The 24,375-nt window shown below is 37.7% G+C and overlaps 1 pseudogene; it reads left to right on the top strand.

The window, feature by feature from the left end:
* The first annotated feature begins 18,121 nt into the window (after positions 1–18,121).
* On the top strand, positions 18,122–18,924 carry LOC143667968 (ubiquitin carboxyl-terminal hydrolase isozyme L1 pseudogene; annotated as a pseudogene).
* The last annotated feature ends 5,451 nt before the right edge of the window (positions 18,925–24,375 follow it).

The following is a 24,375-nucleotide window of genomic DNA, read 5'->3' as shown; positions in this document are numbered from 1 at the left end:
ACTGAATCTAACTAACACAGTGATGAATACACAATTGTGTGATGATATTGTGAGCCACTAATTGTATACTTTGGATGAACAGTATGGTGTGTGAAGATATTTCAATAAAAATATTTTTTAAAAAAGACCCGTTTGTCATATCACCTCAGTGTGCTGCCTGAATAAAAGTTATTTCCAGGCCATTGATTAGCTAAAAAATTTAGTTGTGTCTAAGAACACATAACACTTTAAAGTTTAGGCAATTTTTTAAAAGTCAAGTAAAAACATGAGTTTCCTCCTTTTGTCCCCCAATCGAATTCAATTAAACAGGAATCTTCAATGCATTAAATATGTGTATGACCTCATCAACTTTCTTGTCTTAAAAGTTTTTAACAAGTTTTTCTGTATCATATTCACACACTTCCCTAAACATCTTTCTAATAAAGATTTTCAAGAAGGTCCTCACTAACATTCACTTATTTTCCCCTTCATTCATTAATACATTTTCATCATCATTATACATAGCTCAAGCCCTGTGGATAATGGAAACAAAAGAAGGAAGGAAAAAAGAAACAAGGGGAAGGTAGATAGGAGGGAGGAAGTGTCCTTAGCATCTAGAAGTTAGCACCTAACAGCATAGGATTCATATGAAAGTGTGAATGCACAACCAGAAAGCAAGTACTCCTTGTGCTAGTTTGAAACTGTTATGTACCTCAAAAAAGCCATGTTCTTCTAATCTAATCTTGTGGGGGCAGATCTATTATTGGGTGGGACCTTTAGATTAGGTTGTTTCTGTGGAGGTGTGACCCTGCCCATTCAAGGTGGTTCTTGATCTGTTTGCTGGAGTCCTTTAAGACAGAACAGATAATTTAGAAAAGCTAAGAAAGAAAATGGCCCAGGAGAGGCAAGAAGGACCCATAGGAGCTGACTGAGTCATTCGGAAACCAACCCAGGAGAAAAGGGCCAGCAAACATCACCATGTGCCTTCCCATATGACAGAGGAACTCTGGATGCCACTGGCCTTTCCTCAGTGAAGGTATCCTCTTGTTGATGCTTTAGTTTGGACGTTTTCATGGCCTTCGAACTGTACATTGTAACCTAATAAATCCCCTTTGTAAAAGCCAACCCAATTCTGGTATATCACATTCCAGCAGCTTTAGCAAACTGAAACACTCCCTCACTGGCTATGATTTACATATATACACACACCTAATTTTTTGCTAAGACAGAAACCATCTTGGCAAATAAGTAGACTTTTTTGTGTCACAGTTTTCTTTCTGTGTAATGAGGGCATTGGATTAGGTAATTGCTGAGATTTCTTATTGCTCTAAAATCTTAAAATTCACTTAACATTTATTGAGGATTTGCTTTGTATGGAATTGTGCTGGTTTGAAAGGATGTATGCCCCTAGAAAAGCCATGTTTTAATCAAAATCTCATTTCATAAAGGTAGAATAATCCCTATTCAATACTGTATGTTTGAAACTGTAATCAGATCATCTCCCTGGATGATGTGATTTAGTCAAGAGTGGTTGTTAAACTGGATTAGGTGACGGCATGTTTCCACCCATTTGGGTGGGTCTTTATTGGTTTATTGGAGTCCTATAAAAGAGGAAACATTTTGGAGAATGAGAGATTCAGAAAGAGCAGCACCACAAAGCAGAGGGTCCACAAACCAACGACCTTTGGAGATGAAGGAAAATGCCTCCTGAGGAGCTTCATGAAACCAGAAGCCAGGAGAGAAAACTAGCAGATGACGCTGTGTTCGCCATGTGCCCTTCCAGCTGAGAGAGAAACTCTGACTGTGTTCGCCATGTGCACTTCCACTTGAGAAAGAAACCGTGAACTTCATTGGCCTTCTTGAACCGAGGTATCTTTCCCTGGATGCCTTTGATTGGACATTTCTATAGACTTGTTTTAATTGGGACATTTTCTCAGCCTTAGAATTGTAAACTAGCCACTCATTAAATTCCCCCTCTTAAAAGCCATTCCATTTCTGGTATATTGCATTCTGTCAGCTATCAAACTAGAACAGAAGTAAAAAGTATTTTGCCAGGAGGAGCAGAAGATAAAGCAAGAGTAAAATTCATTCCCTGGCCTTAAAGAAATTATAATTTATTAGTAGGATGTCAACATACAAAGTACTTGTATTAGAAGACAACATAAATAAAGGTGCTGGGAAGGTAAAAGAATGGAAGAATTAAAGCAAATTCAGGACAAAAGCGGATTAAACAAGAAGGAAACCAAAAAAGTTAGTTTTAGGACAGCAGAGAGATATAAAGCCACATAGTGTAAAGGTCAGTGGATATTAAAGGGAAAAGCAAGAAAGGTGAAGAGAGAACCTCAGAATAGATTGACCATTTATTTAAAAGGTCAGAATTAACAAGTTGATTTCACCTTGGTACTTAGAAAGATATGAGATCCAGAGTGGTAATTATGTGGTGTGCGAGTATAGAGAACAAGGTTTACTTTAAATAGGGTGATTAGAGCAGGGTTTTCTGAGAAGATCACATCTGAGCTAAGACCTAATAGATGAAAAATAAGAAATCAGATCTGTAGAGAGGTTTGGAAGTTGGGCTATGGCAGGAAAGCCTTGGAAAGTTCCAGAAACCAAAAGAAAGTTGGTGTTATTGGAGCATAGTAAACAAAGAAGAAAGTGGTATGAGATAAGGATGGAGAAGTAGGCAAGAGGCAGATCATACAGGACCTTGTAGGCTGTGGAAATGACCTTATGTACCAACCCAGCTCTTGAAGAGCTCAGGCTGACACAGCCTCAAGACCAAAGAACACACTAAGCAGTAAGTTAGGCGTGGATTTTATTGGGACTTATGAACAGGAGATCTTTCCTGGTGGTGACCATCAGGAAAATGGAAGTCAGTGCTCCTCAGAAGGGTGGGGAGTACAAGGAACAGCTCATAAGGGTTTAGGACAAAGACATTCCATAGGGTGTGAGAACAGAGTTTCGGCAGGGTCCCACATCACAGGGGTCTGGAAATTTGTTATCAACAGTCATCAAGGGAGAAGTGGATCACAGTGGCTCAGCAGGCAGAGTTCTCACCTGCCATGCTGGAGACCCAGGTTTGATTCCTGGTGCCTGCCCATGCAGAAAAAAGAAAAGAAAAACAGAAAAGTGATCAAGGGAGGGAAGTTTTCATGCTTTGTTTACATTATCAACTGTACATTCTCCACCCCTTCGCCCGCCCCAGGAGGTCTGATGACTTTTAACTTCTGTCCCGTCATTATAAACAGCTGCCTGAAGGAACTTATTCTCGATATGGACCTGGACCTCCACACCTTGGATTGGATTTAAATGCAGGGTTTAGGGTATTTTACACTATGAATTTTTCATTTCCTACAGTGAAACACACAGATTGCATGTATTTAAACACTAAGAGATTTTTAGTGCTTGCTCTTAAAGTCACTTTCCCTTCATTCTCTTTTATGTTTCTAAGGCACTTCCTGGGTCTAAACAAGGACAGGCTACTGTCAAAATTCATCGCAACTTATGTAAAGATGCACAAATAAACAGTAAATATCCTTTTTTAAATTAGTTGTGAGAAGGCTATCCCCCTCTATCTACAACTGTTGACCTTTATTTTTCAGCTGCAATCCAACAAGATGCTGGGGTTGCTTTTGTTATGGTAATATGACTAACTCTGCAGAGGTTCTGCTCTGTTACAAAGATCGTATTTCACCTAAATGTCACAAAAGTCCTTTTATGAATTCTATTTCATAGATGAAACTGAAAGCTTACTAAAGGTCATAGAACTACTTAGGGGCATATCTAAGACCTTTTAAACTTTAAGCCTGAAAAATACCTTTTAAAGTAAAAACTACATTGTCATTTTGTAATTCAAAATACTGTTCATTCTTCCTTACCTCACATCATGATAAACTGGTAGAGCTGGGATTTATGAACTGAAAAAGACAGGCAATTCAACGGCATCTTTAAAATAGCCTGCATCATGAAATGGAAAGTATCCGGCTCTACCAAAAGGCTGTTACCATACAAAGGTGGTGAGTTCTCTGTTTAATATGCTCAATGACCAATTCCTGAGACACCAGTTTCAAAGAGAGTTTATTTACTAGGTGCGAAGCAGGAGATAAAATTGCCAATCAGTCCCCAAATCTGTCTCCCCGAAATGCAGTAGTTCTGATAGTTTTACAATATCAAAAAATGGGTAAGTTTTAGAATAATAAGCACAATGGCTCCAGTTGATATAAGTAGAAGTGATCTAATTATTGAGCATGCATAGATTGATTACATGCTTAGTCACAGTATGTATAGAAGAAAATGGTAACTTTAATATGATGATAGGTGTGATTTTTAGTATTATAATTAGGTATAGGTCACTTATAAGTTTAAATCTAAGCTACTGTGCATGTCAGGCAGGCCCATTTTGGTTAGATCCAGTTTTGATTATCAAGAAAACTTTGGAATTGGAGTGGATTATTATTGGGCTGGCCCAATACCCTTCAGTAGGGGCTAACTTTTGAGATCATAAAATTCTAAAGTCGAAAAACTAGATAAAATGGGTACAAGTGAAGGTTAGTCACGAGGTTTTTACAATCACAAGGGCACAAGATAAAAGCTATACAATCATTATCAGAGATCAAGACAGCTGGATTATAGTTCAGAGATTTCAGTTATTTCCCTCTGTCTACTCTGATAAACCAGAAAGTAAAAAGTCATATCTATATAGTGATTCAGTAATCGTAATCATCCCTTAAACCCTAACTTCTCGGTTACAAGATGTCCACTTCTAGAATTAAATTGGACTCCCCACATCTTCCCAGACCCTGCTTTCTGATACTTTCTTTTATTTCTGCCAGGTTCTAACCGCTTTCCATTCATCCCTCTGATTGTTATTTTTCAACTGGGACCTTGTTGTCTTTTATTTTAAGGCACAGTAATCAGCGTTGCCTTTGTTTTTTTTCTATCTTGCCCTTGCCTACTCAGTTCACTTAAACTTCACCTTCCCATCCCCCTCCCCTCCTCACTGCTTAAACCCTGGTGTTTACCTCCTATCCTGGATGTACTCTATCATATGGATAGGCAATAATAAAATCTCACCACAAAAATAATCATGCCCAGCTGCCCAAAGGGGAAACACTAAATGAACATTAAATGGTTTAAAGCTAAGGAGGTCTAATTCCAGTTAACGTAGAAAATCAGGCTTGAACTTTAAAACAGATAAGCACTGATCTGCTGGAGTACTTCAAGTTCATGCACCCCAACTTAGTAAAGAAGTCATACAAGATAAGCACCACAACAGATAGTCTTTTGCAGAGAAATGTCTATTGTACCAAACTTGATCCTGTTTTGCTTGTCCGTTTCTAGCTCTTGCTTAGCTCATAATAGAGTGCACCTGCAGGCTATTCCAGCCAACACCCTCCCTGGAAGACATTCTTTGGTGTTCTCCTGATAGTGCAGTCCTTTGGCACTATCCTGGGAATGCCACATACAATTGTGACACTCAGAGACATTGCTGCACTGGTAGAATCCTGGCTCATCTGGCCTCATCCCTCAATCGTTCTTGGCCCTTGGAAACCTGGTTCAGACAGATGCTAGCTTACTGAAAATCTCAAAATTAAGAAATGACTATGACTGACTTGAATTTGGAAGAAAAACACATGCAACTGAAGTGTAAACAAGCATTCTTCAGGTTAGTCAGACTAAACATCTACTGGTTCGAGTATCGAACTATCCTGAGACATGTATTTGCTAAAACGTGGGAAGAAAGTTTGACCATCTAGAGCTAATAGTCTTACTCTTTTCCTTTCAAAAACTAAATTTTTTTAATTAAGGAAGGGTATGGGTATAATTTAATCTTTTATTTCTCCTATGTGCCCTCAAGAAATTCACATTTTTTAGGCCTGGTCGCATGGTAACTGGGAAATAAGCAGTGGGAATTCAGATCAAGGATTGGGCTAGGTTCCAGAAATAAGTACACATGTTGGGTAGTAAGAAAACACATTAAAAGAACAGGAGAGCAAGTAAGCTTTTAGGAATGGAAAAGGAGAATGTAGCTGATACTTTTTCTTATGTCTTGATTTTTTGTTTGTTTGCTTTCCATATTTTCACTTTCAAGTATTTGCTAATGAGTGGCAGGTCAAACACAAGGCAGCCTTTGACCTAAGTATAAGACAGCAGCAGGAAGGCTGAAAGAATTAGTCTTGTTCTTCAGGATTGCATTCATACTTGCATAGTGGTACTCCTGGCTCATATTCTACAACTAAGTAGGTTGTTGGCGCTCTATTGAAAAAATTACGATCACCGTTTCCCCTACATATGTAAGTCAATGAAGCCGACCTTTAAGAAGAAACCGTTGGTGTGGGCCCCTTCCGGGGACCACGATGCATTGCAAATTTCTGAACTCAGGTGCTATGAATTACGATAGCCACCTTGCAGCAGACAAGGCGAAAGTAAGAAGGGAGCATTGCACGGTAGAAAGGAGGAAGTAGATATGTATAACAATGTTTATGTTACTCACTCCTTACTGTTGGCTGGGCATGTGTTAGGGTGTTTTATTACTTCATAAAATGAAATTTATTTAACATCTGAAAAACGGTTTTTCATAAATGGTGGAGCCAAGATTTAACTCAAGTAATTTCTTTCATTCATTAACACATTCAGTCAAGAAGTTATTGAATCCCTAAATTGTGCTACCACCGGGGAAACAACAATAAATAAGTTCCTTGCACCCAGAGAGAGCATGATTTCTCTTTTTCTTTTTACACCACTGAAGCAGACCTAGTAGGTGTCACACCCAGATTCTTTCACCCGTCGTATCTGTATATAACTGCCAGCATCTGTTTTTTGTTTTTGTATGTTTGTTTGTTTGTTTGTTTGTTTTTGCTTGAGGGCTTTATTTTATCTTCCTTTTGCCACTAAAATTAATGACCCTGGAAGTGACCCTCGACTGATGCTAACAGGAGTTGGTATATAAATATTCCTTTGGATGGGCTAACTCTAAGGTATGTTTTCCTCTAGCTCCTAGAGTTACCACAGCAAAATTAACCTCCACTTGTCCGCTGCTGTAGCTGGCTTGACAGTGCATCTGTTTTGACTGACCTCTCCTGCTTCACTTGCCTACTTCTATGTCAGTTTTCTTTAGTTCCTGGATAAACTACTTGTCCTTGAGTTCTTGTCTCAGGGCCTGCTTCTGGGGAAACCCGAACCAAGACAACTGCCATTTAGGAAATGCTTATTAAGAGAAGCCAGAAGCTGAAGTCTAATATTGATCTATCTGTCTCCAGATTTTGTGATCTTTCCACTCTGCTATGCAATTCAAGCAGACTTATCTTTTCCTAGGTGCTAAGAGAAGGAGAAATCCATCTCTAAATATATTTTTCAACACTGTCTTTTATCCTTTGCTCTTCACGGCATGGGTCTGCCTTTCTCTTTTTCTCCACTGAATTGATTGATAAGCTACACTCTGCTTTGATCAGCACTTCATTTCTCTATATCAACCAAGTACCAAGAGATTTTTCCCTCTGAAAATAGGATCTAGTCTTTCTTCCACAATTTCCTTTTGTTCTGTAGGTTAATGGTAAAGGAAAATGTGTCTCCCCTTTCAGCACAGAAAAATTTTATCTAATTCTTTTGGGGTTCTCTAAGAATAGTTGCTTCTCGTTAGAATTTATCTTTATTTTATTTTTTTTATTTTCCATGGGCAGGCACCAGGAATCGAACCCAGGTCTCCAGCATGGCAGGCGAGAACTCTGCCTGCTGAGCCACAGTGGCCGCCCATTTTTGCTAGAATTTTATGTTGCTTATTTTCTTTCCCAATCATATTATAAACACATCACAAGAATAGAAGTGGGCAACATACTGTGGGTTTTTTTTTTCATCTGGAGTATTCAACAGTATAACATGGCAGTTGTGCAAAGTATGGTACCTAAACAAGTAATAGAAAATATAATTTCCAGCCCACCCTAACCCCAAAATAACAGAATAATTTTTCAACACTGAAAGGCAGTTTACTTACCGAACTTGTACTATTGCCAAATTCAATACAAGAAGCTTCTTTTCTTTGGGGACTGTTTCTCCACAATGTGAATATTCTTTGACTCACAATGTTGTCTATTCCCAATTTCCTTGTTTTTTGCTTGGGTCACTGAAGACTGACAAACACTTGGCTTCATGTGACGGCCTTTAGGCTGCCTTAAATCTCAATTTGATCTTGAATGGATTGAATAATGAATTGATTTGTTGTCATCTATTGACAACATGACAAATTTCATGTTGTCAGTTACATGAAATTGACAATTCAAGAGAAACAACATATGCTTCCGCTCCTCTTTTTCTAAATCGATATTTGAATATAATAATGCAAAGGCATAGTTCTTTCTTTCCATTAAAGACTTTTATAACAGACTGAACTCTGAATAATAGAGCAATAAGCATCGGCTGGAATTTGAGGAAGATACATGTCTGTTCCTTTGCATTGATGGGAATTAACCATGTGTTGTGTGTCTATGTGAGGTCAGAGAGGGATATTTCTCCAGAATGAGGAATATCATGCATGGCAAGTCAGTGTTCATTTTAGCTTCAGGGCATTGATTGCTGAACCCACCCACAAAAGCCATGAACATCCTGGACATAAGTAAAGAGTAACAAGGGGTCAAGGAATAAATGGAAAAAGTGTCCATCTTTTTTAGTAATTAAGGAAATAAAAATTGAAATTAAGACTGATAGGAAAGAGAGAGACTGATAACATGCACCTGGTGGTAGAAATTGCATGTATTTTCAGTGCAAATACACAATGATTTAGTTTTTTTCTGGAAAGCACCAAGTATTAAATCCCTTCCAGAGATGCCTAACAGCTTTATTGTGATATAATTCACATAACATGCAATTCTCCATTCACACACACACATATTTCAAGTTCTGCAGCCCAATTTGTCTTTTTTCTTTTCAATTGAAAGCGTTTTAACTATGCATGATGTACAGTTTTGGTGGTGAGTGTTTTTTAATTTATTGGGGGAGAAATTATAGAGGAATAATTATAATGAATTTTACACCCCAGAAACCTTTCTCCTGCATTTAACAAGGCGCTCTCAGTATTTTAAAAACTGAAACTGAGATATTCTAGTTTTAGGTCTAAGTCTGCTGTGAAAGTTGTGTTAAGCTCAAGAGCAGGAATCCATTAATAGGTCAACAGCAGGAGATTAAGGAGGAGGGGAGAGTTTAGTTTGAAACTGGCTTTTCTTTTATTCTCTTATTCCTGCTACCTCCATAGAATTCATGAAGAATAGGGATGTTTTCTTCTCCACATTTGATTATAATAACAGGCCAAGGTCTCTTTGAACACAACCAGTGAAGAAAAGCGGCATCCGTGGTCATCAAACTGGGTAAAATAGTAACATAATCTATGGCTTGTTGTTTGAATCCTATTAGTTATAATTGTGTAGAATTGTACAGTGAAAATGCTTTGAGAGTTTTTACAGCTAGATTTTTCAAAGACTACATTCCTCATTAGACCTTCCCCATTAAGACATGCTTGAATGATGCTACACAGCCGAATACTTGGAATTTTTTTCCACTCTAGTCATAGTCTGAAGACAAAGGATTCTTCCGCTTGCCCAAGTTCCAGGGAGCCTAGGTTGAGCCGCTGTGACAGCGCTTCAGCAGGAAGCTTTCTATTTAATCTTCGACTTGCCAGTCAGGCCTCATTCACTAAACAGGATCAAGTTGGAGCTGTACATGGAAGGAAAAAAAATCAATGAAGAAAAATCCCACACATCCAGATATGGTGCATGGATCCATTTTCTCCTTTTATTCATGCTGAGTCACGATGCAGTCTAGGCTAAGACACAGAAAACTATAATATCCCAGTTCTTTTTTTTTTTACATGGGCAGGCACCGGGAACCAAACCCGCGTCCTCAGGCATGGCAGGTGAGCGCTCTTGCCTGCTGAGCCACCTCTTGCCTGCTGAGCCACTGTGGCCTGCCCTATATCCCAGTTCTAACTGTATTGTGTGCTTCATTTTTCTCTGTACTTTTGCTAAGGGAGGTAGTTATGTCACAATAGTTGTGCAAATGCAGCTTACTAAGACTTCTCTGAGAAGTAGCAAGAGTGGTTAAAAGGAGCACAGACCCTACAGTTAATATCAAATACCAGAAGTACCTCCTAATGGCCTCACAACCTTGCTAGTTGCCCACTAATTTCTCCTCAGTTTCCTCATTTGTGAAGTGTGGATCAAGTACCTGCTTCTTCTAATTCGCAAGGTTCATTTGAGGATGAATTGGGGTTAATTCATATGAAAATATTTGTTACAATATAAGGAATAATTTTTAGCCGTTACAATTTAGAGTTTTTATATTTGACTTCAAAAGTGATATATCTGTGATTGTTTCTGGATTATGTATATATAGACTTCACCCAATATAAAAAGTGACGATTTCTTAATCTGGCCTACCAATGAAAAGAATCCATCAAGTGCTGTAAGACTTTAAAGTGACTTTAACTTGGGTGTGAAAAATAAAGTGTCTTCTCCATTTTCATTCAGTTCAGTAAAAATAGCATATTTGTGTATTAGTATGTCTACAGAGAGCCTTGACTCTTATGTAGAATCTTGAATTGCACAGTGATTAAGGGCACAAGCTGTAGAACCAGTGTGCCCGGGCTCAAATGGGAGCTTTGTCACTTGCTAACTGTGTACCTCAGGCAAGTTATTTAACATCTCTCTCCCTGTTTTCCTGTTTGAAAAACTGGGAAAAAAGTGGTAATTATCTCATTAGGTCGTTTTTTAGTTCAAATGAGTTAATGAAAGTAAAGTCATCAGAACAGTGATTAACACATAGTAAGCATTGTTAGTGGTAGCTAGTTAATTTGAGAGAGAGTTTTGAGGAGAGGAAAAAGAGAAGACAAAACAAAACAAAAAAGAGAAGGAAAGACAGTGGGAAATATCATCTGGATACAGAGACATAGATATACAAACACACTGAAACAGACACAAAGAAAGAGACACTTTTACACTTGTCTTGTGACCTTAATGTATCTTACTACTAAAGGTGATAGTGGCAATGGTGGCACAATATGATGACTGTAATTAATACCACTGAGATACATCTTTGCAAGTTGGATAAAATTCTCAGATCAATAGCTGTGTACCAGATACTAGGTACATGCGTTGGTTTGCTCAAATGAAGTTATCACATCTAGAATAGCAGTTGGAATTGCCTGAATAAATTTACAATAATCCATAATCATACTCCAAGATGAATATATCATCTGCACAAGCCAACCAGGCAAGCTAAATGGGAAGGCTAGGAATCACGATGCCAGCATCTTTTTAGTCTTTAGTGATGGCATTATTCTTGGCAATTCTCCCATGGATATGGTATTGTTTTAAATTTACTACACTGGGTGGAATTCCAAGGGCTTCCACTTAGACCTCTTACCATAATAGCTCTTTCTGCGATTCCAGTGTAGATATTCTGCCAGCTTCCAAGCATGTCCACGTCCATTATACATCCAGAAATTGGGAAATAACTGTAGGGTGGGGCCTTGAGCACACTGTTTGATGGACCTGAACCCAAACTCCATTTATTACCTGAGCACCATAAGCCTCCTCTTTGACTACAGATCTCCAGTGTTGTTTTCCGTCCCTAGGTATTAACATCCATTCAGAACCAATGTCCAGAATTCTTCAGAAGTCAATGGAATCTTTAATTTCTTCTATAAAAAGTTTAAGATTTCACTTGAATCTTATTGGCAAAGTTGATTTCATATCACTTGTTTATTCAAAGAACTGGTACATGCGTATATATGTATGTATTTATAACCCTTCTTTTTCCAAAAATGATTTGAAATAACCATAGTCTGAGAAGTTGTACTAGCCAAGGAGGTGTGCAGCTTAGATCTCCCTTCAAGAGAACCTCCAGCAGGGGTGTGCAGCTTAGATCTCCCTTCAAGAGAACCTCCAGCAAAGAAGGTAATTGACAGACAGCCTCCTGTTACACCTTTTGATACGCTGCAGTGTTTATACCAAGACCATGATTGCTCCGGTTTCTACTAGCCAAAAGCTGAGCATGGCCAGGTACCAGAGACAGTCCATTCCTGCCTGATGCCTGCTTTTATAGGCATCTTCGCTCGGGGGGCACCTCATCAGCCTAGCCAAGACTTCCTCAGTATTGTATTGCAGGCTGAAGCTCCTCCTTCTCAGTCCTCCTTTCTTCCCCCTCTCCTTTCACAAATGTCAGCACTGCATTGGGGTCAGAAGTTTCTCCCCTCTTATTCTTGATTCCTTTCATATTTATTCTTCACAGGCGTTTTCCCCAATACATGTCTTTGCGTGACTAATTCACCTTAGCCTCTGCTTCTTAAAGAACCTGAACTGACACAGAAATCAGCTACTCATGCAAAAAAAAAAAAAAAAAAAAAACCATCTCAACTCTTTGAATATTAGATCCTTACCTAACATATAATTACTGCTTTGAAGAGAAAAAAATTTACTTTTTCCTATTAATTGAAAATGTTTTTGAAAAACTAATTAAAATGTGCCATGCTTAAAAAGCCTGAATAGAGCTTTTTCTTTTTTCCGTAGAAAAATGTCAGTGCCTTTGATAAGTGGGAAAGTTATCACTTTGAAAATAAAATTTTAAAGTGGAACCAAGGAAGAGTTAAATTCCTGGGACAGGGAGCAGAAACTAAGAACCTGGACAGTATTTACACATTTGTCAGTCTCTGCCCTATTTATCTTACTTTCTTCATTTTGCTTCTTACTTTGTATCACAAAATCTAATGTGTTGCAAATATTTTTATTCTTTAGAAACATACATAGGAGTACGTAGTACTGAAAGAGCATGATGTATACAACCTACTCTCAAATGTCCAGAAAACAAAAAAATTGGATAGGTAGACGGACATACAGATTAGAGATAGATGGATACATACTGATACAGATAAATAGAACAAAAGAACAAAAACAGAAAATGTGCAAAACGTTGAAATTGGTAGACCTGTATATCCAAGGGGGGATATATTTGGATGTTCACTATGGGTTTTGTATTATTTTTCCACCTGTCCTGTAAGTTTGAAATTATTTCAAAGTAAAACGTTTAAAGGTGTCAAAAACGAAAAATGTGGACTTCATGTGGTGCACTCAACAGGTTCCTTAAAGAGTATTTTTTCCCCTTTTTCAAAAATCAGCTAAAATTGAATTTGACATTGTTTCTCTTTTGTCGCCTAAACATTTAGGTCAGACAAGAGCTTAGGTCCGACTCTTGTCTGACCTAAGCTGGGCAGTGATGGACAGCTCTGTGGAGGCATTATCACAGCCTAATCAGATAAACTGAAAGCAAAATTGTTTTTTTCTTCTCTCATGGCATCTGCGTCTTCATTTTCTTCCTCTTTCATATTCTCTTCTAACTTGTTCTGTGAATTTTCAAGACATAATACAATATATTGTTATTAATGAGATAGCGATTTTGGTTACAGCAATGGTTGCATGAATCAAGTATCTTCTTCTGTGTAGACAAATTTCCTCATGAACTAAGCAGTGTCTGTAAGTATTGGGCATGGGTTACTGTGCCCATTACATTTTTTACCTAATGTCGAAATGGGGTCCTGCAGTTTCCTGGATGCCTTAACCTTTCCATAAATAATGATAATGCATTAATTCATGGATGTATCTAAAACATTCACCTTGTAGTAGTAGCAATAAGTCTAAGCCCCAAATTAGTGGAAGCCTTGCAAAAAATATTCAAACTAAGCAAAACTAACAACAATGACAAAAAACAAATACTAAGGCAATAAAATAGTCTCCTTTTTGGTTTGTTTAATTTTATATTTTAGCAAAAATTAAGATACAAGGAAGGAATAGACCCAGGGTTGGGGCTGAAGATGCATTGACAATATACAGTTAAGAGAAAGTAAAATACTGATAGAATAATATTTTGCTTCTCTGCACAAGATGTGAGAGAAGGAAACTAATATTGGTTGCAGTTGTGCTATGTACCAACTCTTATGCTGGATGCTGTATTTATAGTCTTGATCCTCCCAATAACCCAGCAAGGTATTATTAGCTCATTTTATTGATAAGCAAATTGAGTCTTAGAAAAGTTAAATAAACTACCCAAGATCACTTGGCCTGTTACTGAGCTATCTGGGGTTCAAACCAGGCCTGTCTGACCCTAAATTACAGATGAAAAAGAATGATTGTGTAACTATAGAGGATAGAGCAAATAATGATAAGAGGATCTAATATCCAAGATAGCTGAGTAATGAGTTCAAGTTTGGAACAAGCAAAAATTGTCCCTATACACTTCCTTTGCCATTCCTAGCCAGGATGTGAGAAGTCCTGGTTAACAAATGAAGCCAATGGCACTGCAATTGCTGATCTTCAAGGAACTAAATAAAGAGAAGGGGGAGGCACAGGAAGATTGGAAATGGAGAAATATAGTCCAGTTATAGCTTGAATAATTTGTTTGGCTTTGAGGCATGCTGACACCTCAGTAATACGGGCTTGTGAAAGCTAGGGCCAGAACTTGGTGAAATGACTTGGTTATATGGCTGACTTCCAAGGGGCACATCCAAGTATCCAATCCTGAGAACGGAAATGAGGAGTTCAAGTTTGATTTGGGCTGACTACATTATTGTCAGAGGTGGGGCATGAGGAGATACAGACAACAGACAGTATTTGAATTAATGTAAGGGGGCATGAAGACATGAGCAGTCCGTTGGCATCTAGACTCCAGTTAAAATCTTAGATGATGGGATCCAGCCCCCTGGGAAATGTGATCTCAACTGCAAGGCATAAATATGGAATTTTACAATATCTGACCTTTTGTATCTGGCTTCTTTGACTTTAGTATATTTTCAAGATTCATCCACATTGTATAATGTTATGGCTCAATAATATTCTGTTGTATGGATGATCATATTTTGTTTATTTATTAACCTGTTGGTAGATATTTGGGTCGTTTGCACTTTTGGCTATTGTAAATAGTGCTGCTATGAACATTCATGTACAAGTATTTGTTTGAATACCTGATTTTCATCCATTTGCATATATAACTAAAAGTGGAATTGCTGGCTCACATGACAATTCTAAGTTTAACTTTCTGAGGAGCTACCTAACAATTTTCAACAGAGGCTGTGCCATTTTATATTCCCATCAGCAATGTTTGAGGGTTCTGGTATCTCCATAACCTTACTAACACTCGTTATTTTCCACTTTTTAAAAAAGATTATAGTCAACCTGCTGGGTGCAAAGTAGTATCTCATTGTAGTTTTGATATGCATTTCCCTGATCACTGATGATGTCAAACACCTTTTCAGGTACTTATTAACCATTTGTAGATCTTCTTTGGAGAAATGTTTATTCAAGTCCTTGGTTTACTTTTTCTTTTTTTAACTTATTTATTATTTAGTATAATGTTTATACAAAGCAAAGAAATAAAAAAGCAATAGTTTTCAAAGCACTCTTCAACAAGTAGTTACATGACAGATCTCAGAGTTTGTCATGGGCTATGATACGATCCTTTCAGATTTTTCCTTCTAGCTGCTCCAGAATAGAGGAGGCTAGAAGGCTTAAATATTTTTTTATCATCACAATCTGCTTTTTTTCCTTCTTTTTTTTGTGAAAAATAACATGTATACAAAAAAGCAATAAATTTCAAAGTGCAGCACCACGATTACTTGTAGAACATATTTCAGAGTTTGACATGGGTTATAATTCCACAATTTTAGGTTTTTTCTTCTAGCTGCTCTAAGATATTGGAGACTAAAAAAGATATTAATTTTATGATTCAGCATTCATATTCATTTGTTAAATCCTATCTACACTGTATAACTCCACCATCACCTTTGATCTTTCCATCCCTCTCTTTAGTGGTGTTTGGACTCTGACCATTCTAATTTTTCATATTGGAAGGGTCTGTCACTAATATGGGGTTAGGAGATGAAATTATCTGATGTTCTGGAGAGGCTGGGCCTTCTAGATTTCAGGAGTTATCTGGACCAGGGACCCATCTGGAGATTGTAGGTTTCTGTAAAGTTGCTCTAGTACATGGAACCATTGTGGAATTTTATATATTGCCCTAAGTGTTCTTTAGGGTAGGCTGGAATGGTCCTGGTTGGGGTTTGACAGGTTATGATAGGTAGCAAGGTCTAACTGAAGCTTGCATAAGAGCAACCTCTAGAGTAGCCTCTCAACTCTATTTGAACTCTCTCTGCCACTGATATTTTATTAGTCTTGGTCCATTTTTTAATTGGGTTTCTCATATATTTATTGTTGAGTTGTAAGAGTTCTGTATATTCTGGATATAAGTTCCTTATCAAATATATGATTTGCAAATACATTTTTCCATTCTGTAGATGGTCTTACACTTTCTTAATAATGTCCTCTGATGTACAAAAGTTTTTAATTTTGATGAACTTTAATTAATTTATTTTTTCTTTTGTTGCTTGTACTGTTGATGTCATATCTAAGAATCCATTGCCAAATCCACAGTCAGGAAGATTTGCTTCTATGTTTTCTTCTAATAATTTTGTAGTTTTAGCTCTTATATTTAGGTCTTTGATCCATTTTGAGTTCATTTTTGTATATAGTATGAGGCAGAGGTCCATCTTCATTCTTCTGCAGGTGGATAACCAATTGTCCTAGCACCATTTCTTTTACTATAAATTCTCTCTCTTTAATACAAAGGTTAAAAACACAGTTTTTTTCACAATCACACAGTCACATTGTGAAAGCTATATCATTATACAATCATCTTCAAGAAACATGGCTACTAGAACACAGCTCTACATTTTCAGGCAGTTCCCCCCAGCCTCTCTGTGATATCTATTTAATACGTAAGAATAACCTCCAGGCTAATCTCTCTCGACTCTGTTTGGAATCTCTCAGCCACTGACCCTTTATTTTGTCTCATTTCTCTCTTCCCCCTTTCAGTCAAGAAGGTTTTCTCAATCCTTTGGTGCTGAGTCCCAGCTCATTCTAGGATTTCTGTCTCATGTTGCCAGGAAGGTCCACACCCCTGGGAGTCATGTCCCATATAGAGAGGGGGAGGGCAGTGAGTTTGCTTGTCGTGTTGGCTGAGAGAAAGAGGCCACATCTGAGCAACAAAAGAGGTTCTCTTGGGGGTGACTCTTAGGCCTAATTTTAAGTTGGCTTAGCCTATCCTTTGCGGGGTTAAGTTTCATATGAACAAACCTCAAGATTGGGGGTGAAGCCTATTGCTTTGGTTGTCCCCACTGCTTGTGAGACTATCAAGAGTTCTCCACTTGAGAAAGTTGAATTTTCCCCCTTTCTCACCACTCCCCCAAGGGGACTTATATAAATACTTTCTTATTCACTGTTCAAATCACTCTGGAATTTATCAGGACGTCACTCTGGACAAACCAATAAAATCTCATGCCCTACTCAAGGTTCCATGTACTTATGCTGTTCAGTTAAGCCCTCTACATAAGTTATATTAGGAAATGCATTAGTCAAAATATAAATTTTGTACCAAATAAACGTTTTTTGCTTTAGTCTCACACATAAGTTAAAGTTTTAAAATATGAATTACCATCTATTTTCAACACCCTGCAGTAATGACATTCCTTTATTCTTCCTTGTGCAAAGCATTTTAAAATTTGTACATTTAGTCACTATCATTATACACTCTAGGCATTCCTAGATTATACCATCTCAGTCCTTATTGTCTATCTTTCCTTCTGATTTCATTTATGCCCCCAGGCCTCCTTCCTCTATCATTCCCACGATCAGCTTCATTCAGTGTTCTAACACTATTGTATTACAGTTGGGTAGTATTGCTAGCTCCATTTCTTGAAAAGACTATTCTTTCTCTATTGAATGATCTTGGCATCCTTGTCAAAAATCAATTGGCCATAGATGTATGGGTTTATTCCTGGACTCTCAATTTTGTTCTTTTGTTCTATGTATCTATCCTATGCCAGTCCCACAATGTTTTGATTATTGTAGTTGTGTTGTAAGTCTTGAAATTGGGAAGTGTGTGTACCTGTTCTAGTTTGCTAGCTTCTGGAATGCAGTATACCAGAAACAGAATGGCTTTTAAAAAGGGGAATTTAATCAGTTGCTAGTTTACAGTTCCAAGGCTGAGAAAATCCCAATTAAAACAAGTCTATAGGTTTTTCCTTTTCTCTCCTTGGTGACCACTTTCGCTGTTCTTGAAGATGCCGCTCAAACCGTTGGAAATTAACCCAGAGATGCTGAACAAAGTGCTGGTCTGGCTGGGGGTCGCCGGCCACTGGCGCTTTGTGGACGTGCTGGGACTGGAGGGGGACGCTCTGGGCTCAGTACCAGCGCCTGCCTGCGCGCTGTTCTTCCTGTTTCCCCTCACTGCCCAGCATGAGAACTTCAGGAAAAAACAGATTGAGGAACTGAAGGGACAAGAAGTTAGTCCTAAAGTATACTTCATGAAGCAGACCATCGGGAACTCCTGTGGTACAATCGGACTTATACATGCAGTGGCCAATAATCAGGACAAACTGGACTTTGAGGATGGGTCAGTCCTGAAAACAGTTTCTTTCTGAAACGGAGGAGATGTCACCTGAAGACCGAGCAAAATGCTTTGAAAAGAATGATGCCATTCAGGCAGCCCATGATGCCGTAGCACAGGAAGGCCAATGTCATGTAGATGGCAAGGTGAACTTCCATTTTATTCTGTTTAACAACGTGGATGGCCACCTCTATGAACTTGATGGACGAATGCTTTTCCCAGTGAACCATGGCACCAGTTCAGAGGACTCACTATTGCAGGACGCTGCCAAGGTGTGCAGAGAATTCACTGAGCGTGAGCAAGGAGAAGTCTGCTTTTCCGCTGTGGCCCTCTCCAAGGCAGCCTAATGCCCCACGGAGGAACTTACCTTTTCTTCCCTCTTCCCTTCAACATAATAACGCTCACCTATCAATGCAGTCAAATGCTGTTCTCCTTCTGTTCTGCAGAAATGCTCTTACCCTAAGCCATGCCCAGGCACTAGCAGCTCAACTTTTGATCGAGCAAAATTTGGTATAAGCTTCAGTTGGCAAAGTACCCCGCCCCCCAACTCACTACTGTATGTCTTGTACCTTATTATCTAATGCTTTAAATGGTTACTTTGGTTTGTGTCTGTAAGTTAAGGCCTTGGATGTGGTTTAATTATTTGTCAATAAAAGGAATAAAACTTTTCTGCTGATAAGAAAAAAAAACAACAACAAAAAACAAGTCTATAGAACTGTCCAATCTAAGGCATCCAGGGAAAGATACCTTGGTTCAAGAAGGCCAACGAAGTTCAGGGTTTCTCCCTCAAGTGGAAGGGCACATGGCGAACACAGGGCTTCTCTCATCTGGAAAGGCAAAAGGTGAACATAGTCAGGGTTCCTCTCTCATCTGGAAGGGCACATGGTGGACACGGCATCATCTCCACTTGGGGAAGTTGAATTTTCCCCCTTTCTCACCACTCCCCCAAGAGGACTTTATAAATACTCTGACTGTGTTCCCCATGTGCCCTTCCACTTGAGGGAGAAACCCTGAACTTCATCAGCCTTCTTGAACCAAGGTATCTTTCCCTGGATGCCTTAGATTGGACAGTTCTATAGACTTGTTTTTAAAAAAAATTTATTTATTAATTTAAAAAAATTTAATAAATGAACTAAACATTAATATATATAATCAGTAATTCACAATATCATCACTTAATTGCATATTCATCATTTATAGACTTGTTTTAATTGGGATTTTCTCAGCCTTGGAACTGTAAACTAGCAACTGATTAAATTTCCCTTTTTAAAAGCCATTGTTTCTGCTAGCTTCTTCTCCTGGCTTCCTGTTTCATGAAACTCCCTGGGAAACATTTTCCTTCTTCCTCTCCAAAGGTCACTGGCTGGTGGACTCTGCTTCTCGTGGCTATGTTGTTCTGCTCTGCTCTCTCTGAATCTCTCATTTTCCAAAATGTTTCCTCTTTTATAAGACTTCAGAAACTAACCAAGACCCACCCAAATGTGTGGAGACATGTTGTCATCTAATCCAGTTTAACAACCACTCTTGATTAAATCACATCTCCAGGGAGATGATTTAATTACAGTTTCAAACATACAGTACTGAATAGGGATTAGAAGAAATGGCTGCCTTTACAAAATGGGATTAGGATTAAAATATGGCTTTTTTAGGGTACATACATCATTTCAAACCAGCACAGTACCCAAATTTATTTTCATTTAAAAATTTTTTAGTTATTCTGAGTCCCTTGCAATTCCATATGAAGTGTAGGATCAGCTTTTCCATTCCTGCAAAAAAGATGCTTGGGATTCTGATAGAGATTGTGTTGATTTTGTAGCTTACTTTAGGAAGGGTGGCATTTTGACAATTTTAAGTCTTCTAATCAATGAACACAATATATTTCTATTTATTTTGATCTTCTTTATTTTCTTTCAGCAATGTTTTGTGTTTGGTTTTAAAGTAATAATTGCTATGATAATAAAGCCAAAATAAATTTAAGCATACGCATGTTTTCTCTCCCTCCCTCCCTCCCTCTCTCTCTCTGTCTCTGTGTGTATATATATATATATATATGTATATGTATGTTTGTATGTATATATAAGGTCTATTCAAACATTAGCTTAACCAAGACTATGTTGCTAAAGCTATTTCTAATTGAAGGTGCTACAGTGTTTTCTTCATTGTGATGATTCAATGTATGCATATTTTCATGAGGAGCTTTTCAGTATTTAATAAAGGAAATTTTGGTTATGACTGTAGGTCCTAGTCGACTCCTTTAGGAGTGACAAGGCCAACCCTGTTAAATAAGATAAGTGTTGGAAGGTGAGGCACAAGTAAAGGTCTGTTAATTGAGGGATGCATAAAAAGCTATTAGAAACAAGGCCACACAATCATCCACTTTCCTTCTTTCCTTTTTTGCCCCTAACCTCCTATCATAGCACTCTAGATAGGTGAGAGGATAAGGATCAGGAAAGATTACTGTAAATCAAACAATGGAGCTGGATTATAATTCTAAGAGGCAAAACAATGAACAGTTCAGGAGATGGAATTTTATAAGAAGGAAGATTAAGATTTTTTTAAACTTTTTTTATTGTATAGTATAATACATAAACAAAGCAAAGAAATAAAAAGCAATAGCTTTCAAAGCACTCTTCAAAAAGTGGTTATGGGATAGATCCCAGAGTTTGTCATGGGCTACCATATGATCCTCTCATATTTTTCCTTCTAACTGCTCCAGAATATAGGAGGCTAATGGGCTTAAATACTTTTTTGTCTTCACAATCAACTTTCTTTTCCTTCTTTTTTTGTGAACAATAACAAATATAAAAAAAAACTATAAATTTCCAAGCACAGCTCCACAGTTATTTGTAGAACATATTTCAGACTATAACATGGATTACAATTTAACAATGTTAGGTTTGAAGATTAAGATTTAAGATGAAAATTTGAAGAATGGGTCAGCCACATTTTATCTGGTAAGATTCTGAAAGATCTCTGCATTTGTAATTTTACCCTTCAAAACTGAGACACAGGTTTTTTATTTTTTCATTTAAAACAAAAATTATAGCTAACTTTTAATTAGTACTTAATATGTGCCCAAACTTTATGCTTTTGCATTAATTTATTTATCCTTATGATACCTCTATGAAGTTGGTACTATTATCATCCTTATTTTATAGTTGAGGAAAGAGACTTAGAAACTAAGTCACTTGACCCTAAATTCATACCTATTCACTATATTGTGTCTCTGACTACTTTGTAGAGTTTGTATGAGACTAAAGTGAGTTTTGTATGTGGATGTGCTTTGAAAACTACAAAGTACTACATTCTTTTTTTTTTTTTTAAAGACAGAGAGAAGGAAGGAAGGATAGAAGGAAGGAAGGAAGGAAGAAAGGGAAACATTTTTAAACATTTTCTTGTTTTATTGTATTCTGTTTCTCCGTTTTTGTTACATGGGCTGGGGCCGGGAATCGAACCGAGGTCCTCCGGCATAGCAGGCAAGCACTTTGCCCGCTGAGCCACCGCGGCCCGCCCAAAGTACTACATTCTTGATAGCCAGTTCTCAAGAGATAAAGAATGTTATTCACTGGGGGTGGGCCATGGTGGCTCAGCAGGCAAGCCTGCCATGCCAGAGGACCCAGGTTCGATTCCCGGTGCCTGACCATGTAAAAAAAAAAAAAAAAAGAATGTTATTCACTGTAGCCTGTGGAGCAATTCTTTAAATACAGTACTTGGAAAGCAAGCTACTATAGAAGCTAAAATAATATTAACCTTGAATTAGAAGATCATTTTAGGATGAGAAAATAAGTATTCAGAAAAATATGAAGATGAAAAGAAAAAAATTTCAGACAATCAACATACAAGATTTAGTAGGTTGTAGTAAAAATTCATCTTTTGAAGGGGTGAAAACTTTCTGTAGCTGGGATTGCATTGCCACTTTTTATAGAACAGTCTTTGGAACAGTATTGACTTGGCTATAAAAGGATAATTACAGGGCATTATAGATTGTTCCCACCTTCTACTGCTAATGAAGCTCTTAGAAAATGCATCCCCACTTAACGAATGGGGCTAAAAAATGCCCAAAAAGCTTTTTGCCAAGGATGTGTTCTCTAGGCTTAGACTGAATTCATTATTTTGTTAGAATATTGCCACCAAGCCAACCATGGGCAATTTAGCATGCCACATTCCAAGCAGATTTTAATTCATCTAACACATTCAATTTTGTGTGCCTTAAGTTACATGAATAGCCTACAGTTGGGTGACAGCTTCTAGTTATGTTATAAACAGAAAGTATTAGTGTTCATGGTGAGTTCTTCAGTCAAGTCTTGGTCATACTCCTATTAAAAGCTGGACCAAAAATTAAAATAGGATATCAACTTCCTATCTTGTGCTATGTCTAATACCTTAATTAGGGGAAGAGGCAAAAGGTGTGTGTATGTGTGTGTATGTGTGTGTATGTGAGAAAAGGCATGTATAAAATAACCTGATGACTTTACAACATCCCACTTCACTTTTGTTGTAAAACACCACTTATCTACCTACCAAAAAAAAAAAATCAATCTTTTGATGAAAGGAAGTACCTTAGAGTGAGCCTTAATCTGCTATGAATATGGGATCATATGCAGCTTTAAGATTACTGTAAGACAGCTATTTCTTATAAGCATTAGTTCCTTCTGTCTTTAATGCTACATGTTTTGCCTTATGTAAGCATATCTAAAAGCAGTGATAGCTGGAATGTTACTCAAAGTGGGAAGGATCTTACTCAGTCCCAAGGCACACGGAGCCCACTATTCCAGCCTGAATGGCATACATGAATGCATCAAGAATGGGCCCAGTGGAAGGATTTACAGTTCCTGACTTTAAAGCTTATTATAAAGTCACAGTGGTCAAAATAGCATGGTACTAGTACAAAGATAGATATATTGATCAATGGAAATAAATTGAGTTTGGAAATAGATGCAAAGATCTATGGTCAATTGATTTTTTACAAGGCCCCCAAATCCACTGAACTGGGACAGAACAGTTTGTCAATAAATGGGCTGGGAGAACTGTATATCCATATCCAAAGGAATGAAAGAGGACCACTACCTCACTCCATAATAAAAAATTAGCTCTAAGTGGATCAAAGGCCTAAATATAAGAGCCAATACATTCTTCAAGACCTAGTGATAGGTGGTAACTTCTCAGACCTTATACCCAAAGCACAAGCAATGAAAGGAAACATAGACAAATGGGAACTCCTCAAGTTTGAACACTTCTGTGCTTCAAGGAACTTTGTCAAAAAGGTGAAGAGGCACCCAGCTCAATGGGAGAAAATATTTGGAAACCATATTTCTGATAAGGATTTGATATCCAGTATATATAAAGAAACCATACAACTCGACAACAAAAGGACAAACAACCTAATTATAAAATCGGCAAAAGGACAAACAACCCAATTATAAAATGGGCAAAGACTATGAATAGACATTTTTCTGAAGAGGAAATACAAATGGCTAAAACACACATGAAAAGATGTTCATCTTCATTAGCTATTAAGGAAATGCAAATCAAAACCACAATGAGATATCATTTCATACCTCTAAGAATGACCACTATTAAACAACCAAAACCACAAATGTTGGAGAGGATGTGGAGAAATTAGAACACTTATTTACTGTTGGTGGGAATGTAAATGGTGCAGCCACTGTGGAAGACAGTTTGGTGATCCCTCAGAAAACTAAATATTGAGTTGCCTTATGACTTAGCAATTTCGCTACTCGGTATATACTTACAAGATCTGAAAGCAGTGACACAAACAGACATTTGCACACTGATGTTCATAGTAGCATGATTCAGAATTGCAAAAAAATGGAAGCAATCCAAGTGTCCATCAGCAGCTGAATGGATAAACAAAATGTGGTATGGAATATCATACAGGAGAAAGAAGGAATGAAGTCC

Source organism: Tamandua tetradactyla, chromosome 24 (genome assembly GCF_023851605.1).
Source record: "Tamandua tetradactyla isolate mTamTet1 chromosome 24, mTamTet1.pri, whole genome shotgun sequence".
Classification (NCBI taxonomy): domain Eukaryota; kingdom Metazoa; phylum Chordata; class Mammalia; order Pilosa; family Myrmecophagidae; genus Tamandua; species Tamandua tetradactyla.
The sequence above is the reverse complement of the archived record's forward strand: the minus strand, read 5'-3'. Positions and strand labels throughout refer to the sequence as shown.